Below are 12,201 nucleotides of genomic sequence, written 5' to 3'. Positions count from 1 at the left end.
ATTATAAAAAGGTATAATAAATAATAAAATAAAATTGTTAACGTAGAAGAGTGTTTGAAACGACTTTAATTGTATGGATTCAATTCTTTGTGCAACCAATTTAACTCGAAAGGATGTCTGAGTTGATGTAGCAAGGATATTCCGTAACAAAGACCAAAGATCAAATCACACTTGATCCTTTCTTACTCGATTTTGGTGCGGCTAGTGTGGTATTCCAAAAAGGGGTGTCAGGCGATGTCTCGACTTGGTCATTTTTAAGTTAAATTCGTTCACATGATTCAAAGCTTAACGGTTGCAATTTTCCTATGAATTTAAAAAAAAAAATTGTTCAATAATAAGTAAAGATAAAATAAGAAGAAGAAAATGTAATGGCTCGCTAATATATCAAATCGATTACTACACAAAATAAAACTTTTCATTATTACAAAATAATGAATATAACAATGTAATACAATAAAATTTAAATAACAATCAAAACAAACATTTTAAACTAACAGCACAATACAATAACCATCCAAACTCAAATTAATCTTTGAGGTAATTTTCTAATGATATAAATTTTACACGTCTAGATGCAAGGTATGCAATGAAATTTCACATTTAGCAATGGCTAATCTAACTTTTATGATTGATTATTCAATCATTTATCTATTCAAATTTAGGAAGCTTCCTACTACAACTTTTATATACTTACTTTTTGTTTTATATTCAACTAATAGAGTAATTTGGACCAAAAATGCAGATGGAAGAAAACACTTAAAACTATTTGGTAAATGTATTTATAAAGTTTATTTATTGTACCCGGGGTAGGTTTATTGTATGTTAATAATTAGATTGTTTAATAGTTATATAACTTATATTATAGCATTATTGTTTTGGTTGGCAAGTACTTAGCGAAGAATTCTAATGAACTTTTCATGATTGAGTTACTTGATTTTTATATATGGTTTCTTTGATAAACTAGTGTTCGACCTTTTCTCCCCAATCAATTTTTTAAAATTTTTTTCTTAAAGTTTGTTTTATTTTTCGAAGATAAACGATTGTGATAGATCCATTAACTAGGAATTTTGATGAGGCCTTTTAAATTTTTAATATAAGGACCAGATGGTAATGTGTGTAGACATAAGCAAACGACGTGTCCCATTCAAAGAGGATATACCTAATACCATTATATTACCAAAATAATTGTGCTTAAATGATCAGAATTCCTTCATTCTTAATTATATATGTCGAGTTTGAGCCCTTGATTTTTTTCATTGTCAGCGCCGACCTCATAATTAAAACTATATAATATATGAATTCAAATTTAATCAAATTTTAATGTGAATATTAAATATCGGGTGAGAAAAATGAATATACCTTTAGAAACATCCAAGTGTACTACTTTCTTTGTCTTCTCTCATCTTTGACCTTTGAGAATTCGATAGTTTTGGATTACATCGTCGACTAATAAAATAGAGTCATTTATTTATTTTTATTTAAAAATTTCAAATTTAATTGAAATTTAAAAAGAAAAATAGTCTTAGATTACTGTTTTGACGGAAATTTATTTATTGATATCAAAATTTAGAATTTTCGTCGAAAACCCTGTGAAAAATATTTTTGGCAAGTAACTTTTTTGATGAAATTTTCGTTTATTAATAGTGTGTGTGGCAATGCATATTTTATATTTTTTTATTAAATGACAGTTAAATAATGTAATGTATATTTAGACTTCACTAATTACTTAACCGTAATTAATTAATGTGGTCAGGTGTATATTAAATTTTTCTCTAGCTACTTCAATGCTTCAAACTTTAGGAATATCAAGTTAACTATATTGACGTGTTATAACTCAATTAGATGTTTGGTGTGGTGGGTATGTTTTGTTAGTTTTTAATTTAGACCTGAATTGCTAATTCGGTATAATTAATTTTTAGACCTCAATCGTTAAATTTGAGTTCGTGACAGGAAGTCTCAATAAATGGCTTCTTCTTCCTTCCTCCTCCTCCCCGTCTTTATTGCTTTCAGTCATCCTTTCTTCTTCTTCCATGATCAGTCAACCATTAAAGTTTCAAAGCTGGCTTGAATTAAAAATTTAGAGACTGTTTAGAGAAGATTTTGAGTTGTTCGAGATTGAATAATCAATGTATATTTCATGTATCGTTAAACTATATTCAGTTTTTTAGTATATCATAATGTAAAGCAAAGTATAGCTCATGTATAGATAAGTTGTATTCAACTTTTTTAGTGTATCATAACGTATAGTTAATGTATACTTTCTATGACTTTTGGCTTTCATATCGTATAGTTAGTGTATACTATATTTGTTATAAACTATTTACTTTATTGTATATATTTAAAAGGAAAAGAACATGTGTACCCCAAAAAGAGAAAATATTTACTAGCAGCTACCCTTTATTTTCATACCCCCCATATTTTTAACTGTTAATTCGCATTTACTACTTGATGCCATTAGATTATATATATAACAAACATTATTTCAATGGAAAGACTACTTAATTATTGTTTGATACCATCAAAGTATATCGATACCATCAGAATATATATACACTCCTATGGTATCAAGTATAAAGAAGCAATGGTTCAGTAAATAGAACAAGGGAGCAGACAAGTAAATAGTTTAAGCCGTGGGTCCAACTCAAATAAATAATTTGGATTGGATCCAATTTGAATAAATATTTTGCTTGGTGAATCCAATTTGTATAATTTTCCCTATTTGAAACTATCCATTTTGACAATATTAGTGGGCTTATACTATATTGCTTCTCTGGGCTTTTCTGTTCAAGCTAGCCCAACAGCTACACATACTCTTGATAAATGTAGCCCATAAATACACAGCTAGGGTTTGCCTAGCTGTGGTAATGGACTGAGTTATGCAAATATCTCTTTTTAGGCCACTGTTTAAATTTTGTACCAATTTTAAACGTTGTGCAAATATAGTCCATGGGACCTGACAAAATATTAGACTATCGCCACTTGTCTACAAATTTTAGATGGTGGTCTTACTTTCTCATAAAATTTCCAATTTGCTCAGAGTAGATCTATAAACTATGATGTAAAAAGTTCATGAATTACAAAAGAAATAAAAAAAATCTAAAATTTCTTGTGCTAAGGTATATTTTATAGTTTCTGAATTTATTTGTATCAACTATTAACGAATGGTGTCAATGATTTTTACATGTTCAGCATAATTTGATCAATTTTAATAGTTTGCTCAATCTACAAAACTTATTTCAGTTGAGATGGAATAGGTTAAGATGGGCTAAACAATAATGGTTAGCTCAATCTAAATAATTCTTATCGAGTTTTAAATTTTTGTTTGTTTTTATATTTATTTAATTATCAAACAAAATTAATTAGACGTTTTCTTCTTCTTTATTATAATTATACATAGTACATATATCAAATGAAAAGTCAGTTAAAGTTGACTTTAAATTGATTGAACGTTGGCCATTAAAATAGATTGAATTATAAATAAACAAGTTAAAGAAACTGTCCAAATTTAAATCGGTTAAACTTATCATAGTTATATAAACTATTTTTTCCACCCAAAAGCGATTTTAATTTTCTTGTAGGTAAACCTAACCGACCATAGAACTTAGGAATTTCTGATTTTAGAGGTTATTGACAGTTGATCTTTATTTATAAACCAAGATAACAAACATCGTCTCCCACTAAGGGTGTATTCGGCCATAAGAAAATAAATGAGTTTCTTATTTATATACATTTTTGTATCTAATTATAAACAAAAAATATTACACTTTAAAAATATTTATATATAATGTAGACAAATATTATAAAAGGTGGGGGGTAAGGGTGGGGATGGGAGTTCCAGGATTAAGGTGAAGACGAGTGTGTTTTAGGGTATGAACTAGGTAGACACAATTAATATGGAATGGCATTTATTTAACTTTAATTTTTTTACGCCAATCAGAAAAATCATTTTTTTTATTTTTAAGAAATTTATTTTCTAGATAAAATATTTTTAAATTTTTTTGACTAATCAAATATATTTTTTTAATAAAAAATGTTTTCCTCTCTACCAAACACACCAAGAGGAGACTTTGACTCCATGGGCTTTCATTTGTCACTTCTAGTTTTAGATAGGTATATATCATAAACTTCTACTTGCTTTAGTTTTGGTATTATACTGGGCAAAAATTAAATAATTGTTGATTATTATGGTTGAAGACTTAGCTGTGACACCACTATGGATGGTTGTATAACTCTGATTGATCAATCATGCAATCAAGTCACTGTTTTGGGGGGGTTTAACTTTCTATTTAAATGAATATTCGTACTCGATATTTATATCATATTAAAGTATTTTAATTTTAGATGATAAAAATAAATGTGAATATAATTAAGTACTAGTAATAAGTATCATGCATGTGAAGAAAAATTATTTTATATTTATTAATAAAATTTTAACTTTTTGATTAATTGATCCTATGTGCTTTACCATCAATGATTAGGTCAATCAAACATTATGGCTTGTTAGAGAATTAAACAATCTTTTGTAGCTTAGTCTTTCTAGGCTAGTGCTTAATGTTTATCCATGTCCAATAATTACCGGACAAATTAAAAGTCTATATGTTGCTACTAACATGCATGATTGAATATGTTTGAAAGACATGTCAATATTAAGAACTGTTTACTAAATAGGATTTATGTTTTTTCTTTTGGTTTCTATCGACTGTACTTTGGTATTCCCGTTAAGATATCGATTAGTTCGAATTCGCACGACATAAAACTTATTTAAGAAAAAAATACATCCTAACATGATTTTTATCATACGTACGACTCAAATTGAGACGTCTAAGAGTGGAAAGATTATATTCATCTTATCACTATTCACATCGAAATTTCAAAACTATATTTGGAGGGTGTGTGAAGAATGTGGCATTATCGAGTGTTTGGTATTCATGAACGAAGAGAAGAAAGAAGTGAAGAATCACCAGTCATCTTCTTCGATGCACCTTATCTCTGTCTTTGTTTGTTTGTCTATTCTAAGATGTTTTCCCAAAGCCTTCAATTTGCCTTCCAACGAAACTCAGCACTTTTCTTCTTTCTTATTCGGAAGGCTCAGTCCTACACCCTGACTTTAATGATGGGAACAAGTACAACCTCTGCACTCCGGCACAGAGGAAGGCGTTGTCACGAGACCCGCCCTCCGCGATAGAAAAAGAAAAAATCCATCTATGTAAGAATTAAGAATTCCTCTCCTAACTCGTCCCAGAATGGGCGTTATGGCAAAGAACAAGATTTCGATTAGTTCGAATTCGTATTATGTAAGACCTAAGTAAGGAAAAAACACACTCTAACATAATTTTTTATAGTATGTAGGACTCATGAGACCTCTAATTATAAATAGAAAGATTCTATTCATCTTACTTCGATTCACAACGAAATTTCAAACAATCTTTTGTAGCTTAGTCTTACAAGGCCAGTGCTTGATGCTTATCCATGTCCAATAATTACCAGACAAATCTAAAGTCTATGTTGCTACTAACATGATTGAATATGTTTGAATGAATATTAAGAAACCGTATGCTAAAGAAGAATTTTTTTCTTTTGGTTTCTACTCGGTATTCAATATGAAGACTTCGATTAATTCAAATTCGCACAGTGTCAGACTATTTAAGGATGAAGAACATCCTAACATGATTTCTGTTATATGTATGATTCATATCGAGACCTCTAATCAAGAGTAGAATTGTTTTTATTTATCCTACCCGCCACAATTTAAATCGAAATTTTAAACTATATTTATGGGTGTGAGGAATATGACACTAATTATATAAGTGTAATAAAAAGTTAATCAATGGACATGAGGAATAAAATATGAATAAATGGCAGCCCGATGCACTAAAGCTCCTGCTATGCACAGGGTCCGGGAAAGGGCCCGACCACAAGGGTCTATTGTACACAGTATTACCTTGCATTTCTTCATGTAAGAGAAAAAAGAATAAGTTAATTATAACAAACAAAAGGATGACAGATATATAAAACATCAATTTGACCTAGTGGGCACAAGACAATTTGTAGTAAGCAAAGTTAAGTTCATTGGTCACAGAGAGAGCAATCTGGTGTGGAAATGTTTCACTTTACAATTGCTCTCTTCTCAAGTCACTATTATTTCTTTTCTTTCTTTAGTGTCCGGTATTTATAATGGGCTCGATAAATTTAAGTTTGAATTGAAAAGTTTTAGAAGATAAAACGTTTTCCTAACCTTGTGGATCGACTCACCGGTTTTTCTTATTGGATTATGCATTTTTTCCTTTGTCTTCTTTTGACGGATTGTAAGTTCATGACATGTGAAAATCTCTATAAGAAATGAATAATTTTGAAATCAAAGAAAGACAAGATTGCTAGGCAAAGAAACACTCTTTTTGGTCAATGTTTCCTTTTTTAAGTCCTTTTTAACATTTGTTTCAACATTTTTCGATGAATACGAAGTGACTGTGGTTGCTATTTGCTATCTTACTTCCATTTTGTTAGTAGTATGAGATATCTAGTGTATATTATATCGTGTAAATATCTTTTATGAGTTATGATCACTTATATATTGAATAGAAAAAATAAATTTTGCAGATATTTTATGTGTAAAAATGAAGATTCCTCATTAAAATGACATAAAATTAATTAAAAGCAAGTTTGTAAAGGACAACAAAACCAAATCTCCTTTTTATATCTCGTTTCCTTGCTCATTAAGGGCATCAAATATTCTTATCTGCCTTAAATAATGCATGTTTCGTGACACTATAGATTTGGATTCCAATGGGAACAAGTTCCCATCTAGATTTGAAACCTTAATTTGAAAATTAAAATATTGATTATCATGTTTAATCCAAAATTCCTTAAATCTCAATCCAAGTATAAGTTTAATTTGCTCTAAGAAATATTATTATTTTATATGATTTTCAACTGTTGTACTCCTAAAACGTGGTATAAGAATGTAACCTAATGATCAACGACGTGGAAGGAGATCAATCGTGAGGTCTCATGTTCAAATGTCAGACAAAAATACTAGTAATATTTCTCATCTCTTCAAGCTTTGATGAACATCGTTATCTAATACTCCCTTTATTGCATATTAATTGAATTTGTCAAGCAATGCACACGTATTAAGAAAAATATTGAACAACATAATTTGAACCATACTTTTTACTATTATTTTTTATAAAATCATAAATATAATTTTATAAGTTGTGTGATTTATCTCCTAAAAAATATAAAACTTTAATAAATAAAATGACAAATATAAAAAATAATTCAAACATCTATCTTGCATTTTGAATAATTTAATTATTTTAAATAATAAAAAATCTTTTAGAAATTTAATTAGTATAAAATAGCGGGGTATATGTTACTGTTAGAAAGTGTCAATATCATTTAAAACTAAGTGAGATGCGTATAACACTGATGCCACCATATAAAAAAAAAAAGTGGTCCCATATAACACAACTATAAATTATAAAAGGTGAGAAAAGGAAAAAGGTAAAGAAACAGTACTTAATTGCCTAAAAAAGCAATGAAATTGGCTCAGTTCACGAGGAACTAAATTTTTACTAGTAATACAGAGTATACTTAAAAATAGGAAGGAGTAAAAAGTAAACACTGCTCAGGCAAAACGACGTTCTTTTCCTAAGCTTTAACTCAAACGACTGTCCCATTAGAAAAGCTACCTTTAGCCTTGTGGTAAATATTCTAAAGGGTAGATTGGTCGGGTGGATAAAGAAAAATAGTTTTGGAATAAATTTTTAGTAATTTTTAATTATTTGTTTGGTTATAAAATGTGCAATAACTCATTTTATGATTAATAATTATGATTGAGATAAATTATTCTTAATTTATTTCGAGATAAAGTAGGTAAATGACAAAAATATCTCTTTAAACTTTTTTTATACGTCACTTTTCACATTCATAAAAGATATTTATGTAAACAACTAATTTATTCTTAAAATTTATATAATGCATATTATTTTGAATGCAACAAATCAAACACTCAATAAAAAATAATCTCATCACAATTTATCTCGTCATAACTAATCGCATTATAACTTATCCCGTCATAACTAATCTCATTATAACTTGTATTCAAACCAAACGACCCCTAAATTCTCAAGGGCATGCCAGTCATTTGCGTAAGTAGGCTATTGGACATAGATTTAAGAAAAAATAATATTTGAAAATTGAAGTTATATTTTAATGTACACTTTAAATTAATAAAAATTGAGGTAAACAAATTAATTGAAAGAGTCAGTAGAGTTAGCTTTTCAAACATACAAAAACTCAATTCGCGCAAAGTGTACGGATAGCCAATCTTAAGGTCACCGTTTAAGTTATAGCCTAATGTATAAAATTTGATAAGTTTATCCATTTTGGAATCAATTTTAGGTATTTGCATGCAATTGAAGTTGCAAAAATCCATGTATGATATTTAACAGTAAACTTCCGATAAATGATAAGGAAAATTTGGATGCAATTTCACCAATGCTTCAAGTTGGAGTTAAAAATGACTATATAATCATATGAGGGTTTCTAAATAGGCTATCGTATACAACTGCTATCTTCACGTTAGAATTGAAAACTGACTACAATATATAATCAGATAGTTTTTTTAAAAAAAAAAGAAAAAGAAAATTGCATGTCCAATCATATCCTTGTAAGTAATGTTGCTAATTATACCAGAATCTATTACTTCCTCCGTCTCATATTAGATGGACACTTTCAACTTTATACGATGATTAAAAAATCATTAATATATTAGAAGACTTTATCATTTTGTTTATATCAATGAAATATTCACATAATATAGAAATAACTAATATTGAAAATTATTTACATTCAAAAGGTCATGTTAATTGTAGGAGTAAAATAAGAAAAATTTAATTAATTATATTTTGATTTAGTAAGTAATCAAATAATATAACACATATATTTTTAATAAGATATCCATTTAATATTGGACGGAGGGAGTAAAACATGGATCAAAAGGAGTATAAAAGTAAGGAAAACTATGTTAAATTTCCAATGTGGATAATATCTTTGCAAAATTAGTCCTTAATTCTACTTTGATCAAAGGAAAAAAAAATGATGAGTCTTTCTATGTACCAAAATACCCCTAGATAAACTGGAGCAGGAAAAAAAAGCCTGCAATGCTTAAATAAGAATAGCAAAAAAATAAAAGTGTTGTGACTGGTCACAGCGGTGGTGACTTTTTTACCGTTTTATCTTTCCAACTTTGTAAAAAGTAAAAGAAAAGTGAAAAAGTTAAGCGGGTAAATCCTACAAAATGATAAGCCAGGAACGGGGGAACTTCGCCGTCATTTATAATGATTTTATTAGCCTTTGCTTAATTTTCTTTGACCCACGCGCTCCACTTTATTTGGACTTCAAACGCTGTGAAACATAAAACCGGGTTTTTCTCCCGGCCGGATAAAAAACTTTACTCGTTTGGTTTGATTTTAGCGGGAAAGATTAAGGATCAGTTTGGAAAGCCACCTAATAATTGCAATTAGTATAATTATTAGAGTAGTAATTTATAATCTAATAATTACACAGCCTAGTAATTACAATGATCTATTTGTTTGTCAGAATGTAAATACAGTGTAATTACAATTGAATGGTTTGATTGCACAAGTGTAATAATAAGGATATATTCAATTTTAAAAATAAAAGTTAATCATTTAAAATTTAAAAATTATATTAGACAAATAATGAACTTTATAAATGATATTAAATTAAATCTTTAAGATATATATTAATTAATAAACATATGTTCTTAACTAATATTATAAAAAATAATTTATTTATATTTTTTAAATTAGTATATTTAATTAATTTAATCATAAAAACTAAAAGTATAAGATTTTTATGCACATCATGAAATGTATGTTTGACAAAAATGTTAATATTATAAATATAATGTCATAAAATTATTAAAACATTTGACAAAAAAATAATCTATCAAGTTTAACTAAAAAATAAATGATTTGCAATGTGAAATATCAAGTCAATATTACTAAAACAAATGAAATTGAAAATATGATATAAATTCTAAATTCAAAACAAAAAAAAAACATAATACTCTTCTTTCAAATTTCAACACAGCGTACATAAATATGATTTAAAAGAAAAGGAAAATGTAAGTCTATGACCTTATTTAATAATGAATTATAATTTAATTTAAAAATTAAAATACTAACAAAATTATGCAAATTAAAAAATAATATAAAATTGCAAGAAATCACGTGAAAAGTAAAGGTTGAGAATAGGAAGGAAATGAAGTATAAAAAATATATATTTTTAGAAAATATTAGAATATAAAAATATTTTTTAAAAATAATAGAAATAAAAACTAAATTATAAATTAAAATGTAAAAATATAAATATAAATAGAAGAATTTTAAAAAGTTTCATATAATTACATGGTGTAATTACACCAATTCCTTACTTTCAATAGGGAATTGAAGAGTGTAATTACTCCCTTTCAATTACACCCAATTACACTCTTACCAAGTATCTACTTGGTTTACCAAACATGCTAAAAAATGTAATTACACTCAATTACACCAAATATCAATTACATGGTTGCTTTCCAAACAGGCCATAAAGATTAGACGAAATATTGAAGATTTATTTCAAACATGGTAACGGACTATAACAAATAAATTTACAAGCTTCTGTAATTGAAAAAGAGCTTCAAGTATGAGAAAATATATCTCTCTCTCATGCGTCTGAAAAAAGTATAATTAAATATAATTTTATGTTTAATTTTATAAATTTTGAATATGGTGAGATAAAATATCTAAAATCCATGTGTAAACGCTAGAGTGGTCTAATTCTTAAGAAAGTAACTAATCAAACCAACTTAGCAATAATAATATAGTCAGTATAATTTATAAGTGAATTCACGGAGAATAGTTTATATGAAATCTAAAGCGATGGATTTTGGATCAAAATAAATAAATAACGTAGTTCAAAAAAAAAGTAACATTAGTAAAGAAATTATAACAATACTAAAGATAACATAACAAAAATTTTAAAAACAGAAAGAACAATATCTATAACAAAATAATATTAAAAATTGAAGGACAAAAAAATAACAAATAGTAATAAAAATTGAAAAATAAGAAACTGAGAGAGTGACAATACTCAACTCTCTAATAATCTTGTATTCTAAATTTCTAATTCATGTTCTTCGTAATCTCTTATTTAATTGCATGTCTCCGCCAATTAGCATGACAAGGAAATAACACATTTTTATAATTTATTCAATTATCAAATAAAACTAGTTAACTACCCTCTCTCGTTTTGTTTTCTTTATAATACTTTCTTTTGATCGATTTAAAGAACATATTTAAGGACTAATTTCAAATATGTACCACAAAATTATTAATTTACAAAAATATTATTGTTATTTATATACATAAAAAATAGTTAAAAAGAGATATGGCTGAATACTACGGGGCTCAATTCTGCCCAAGGCCATTAGCCTTTTTTGGTGAACACTACAATGTTCAATTCGGCCCAAGGTCATTAAGATTTTTTTCCTTTTTTTTTGTTTTGCAGTGTTGATTTTTTTTTAAAATAAAATTATTTTACTATTTTTTTTGTTGCGTTTTTAAAATAAAAAATATCCTTTTTTTTCAAAACTTTTTTCGTGAAATTATTTTTCTTCTATCAATATTGTATAATTGGTGTAAAAAAATGTATAAATATAATATACAAACAATTATGTAGTGTATGTGTAATGTATCGATTTTTTATAAATAGTCATGTAATGTATCAATATTGTATAAATAATTATGTGGTGTATATAATCAAGTATCGATATATATAAATAATTATGTAATGTATCAATATTTATTTGACTATCATGCATTCCATCTTAATAAATAAAAAAATAAAATAACATAAATATTTATTTTTTAGATAAAAGAAGTGAAACAATTATGAAAAAAAAATAATTAAAAAAAGGAGCAATAAATATATAAATTAAAGCAACAATTTTGTTTCTAAAATAGCACAACAATTTTTTAAAAAACTTTTTATAAATAAGAAAGCAAATGCACAGATGAGTGACCATTGACCATATTTTTGATAAGACAAAAAGTCATGTCTAATTTTTTTTAAAACAAAAGAGCCGAATGACTACTGTAATTTGCCCAATATTTAACTCAATTCAATTTG

The sequence above is a fragment of the Solanum dulcamara genome, chromosome 5, assembly GCF_947179165.1.
Source record: "Solanum dulcamara chromosome 5, daSolDulc1.2, whole genome shotgun sequence".
NCBI lineage: Eukaryota > Viridiplantae > Streptophyta > Magnoliopsida > Solanales > Solanaceae > Solanum > Solanum dulcamara.
The sequence above is the reverse complement of the archived record's forward strand: the minus strand, read 5'-3'. Positions refer to the sequence as shown.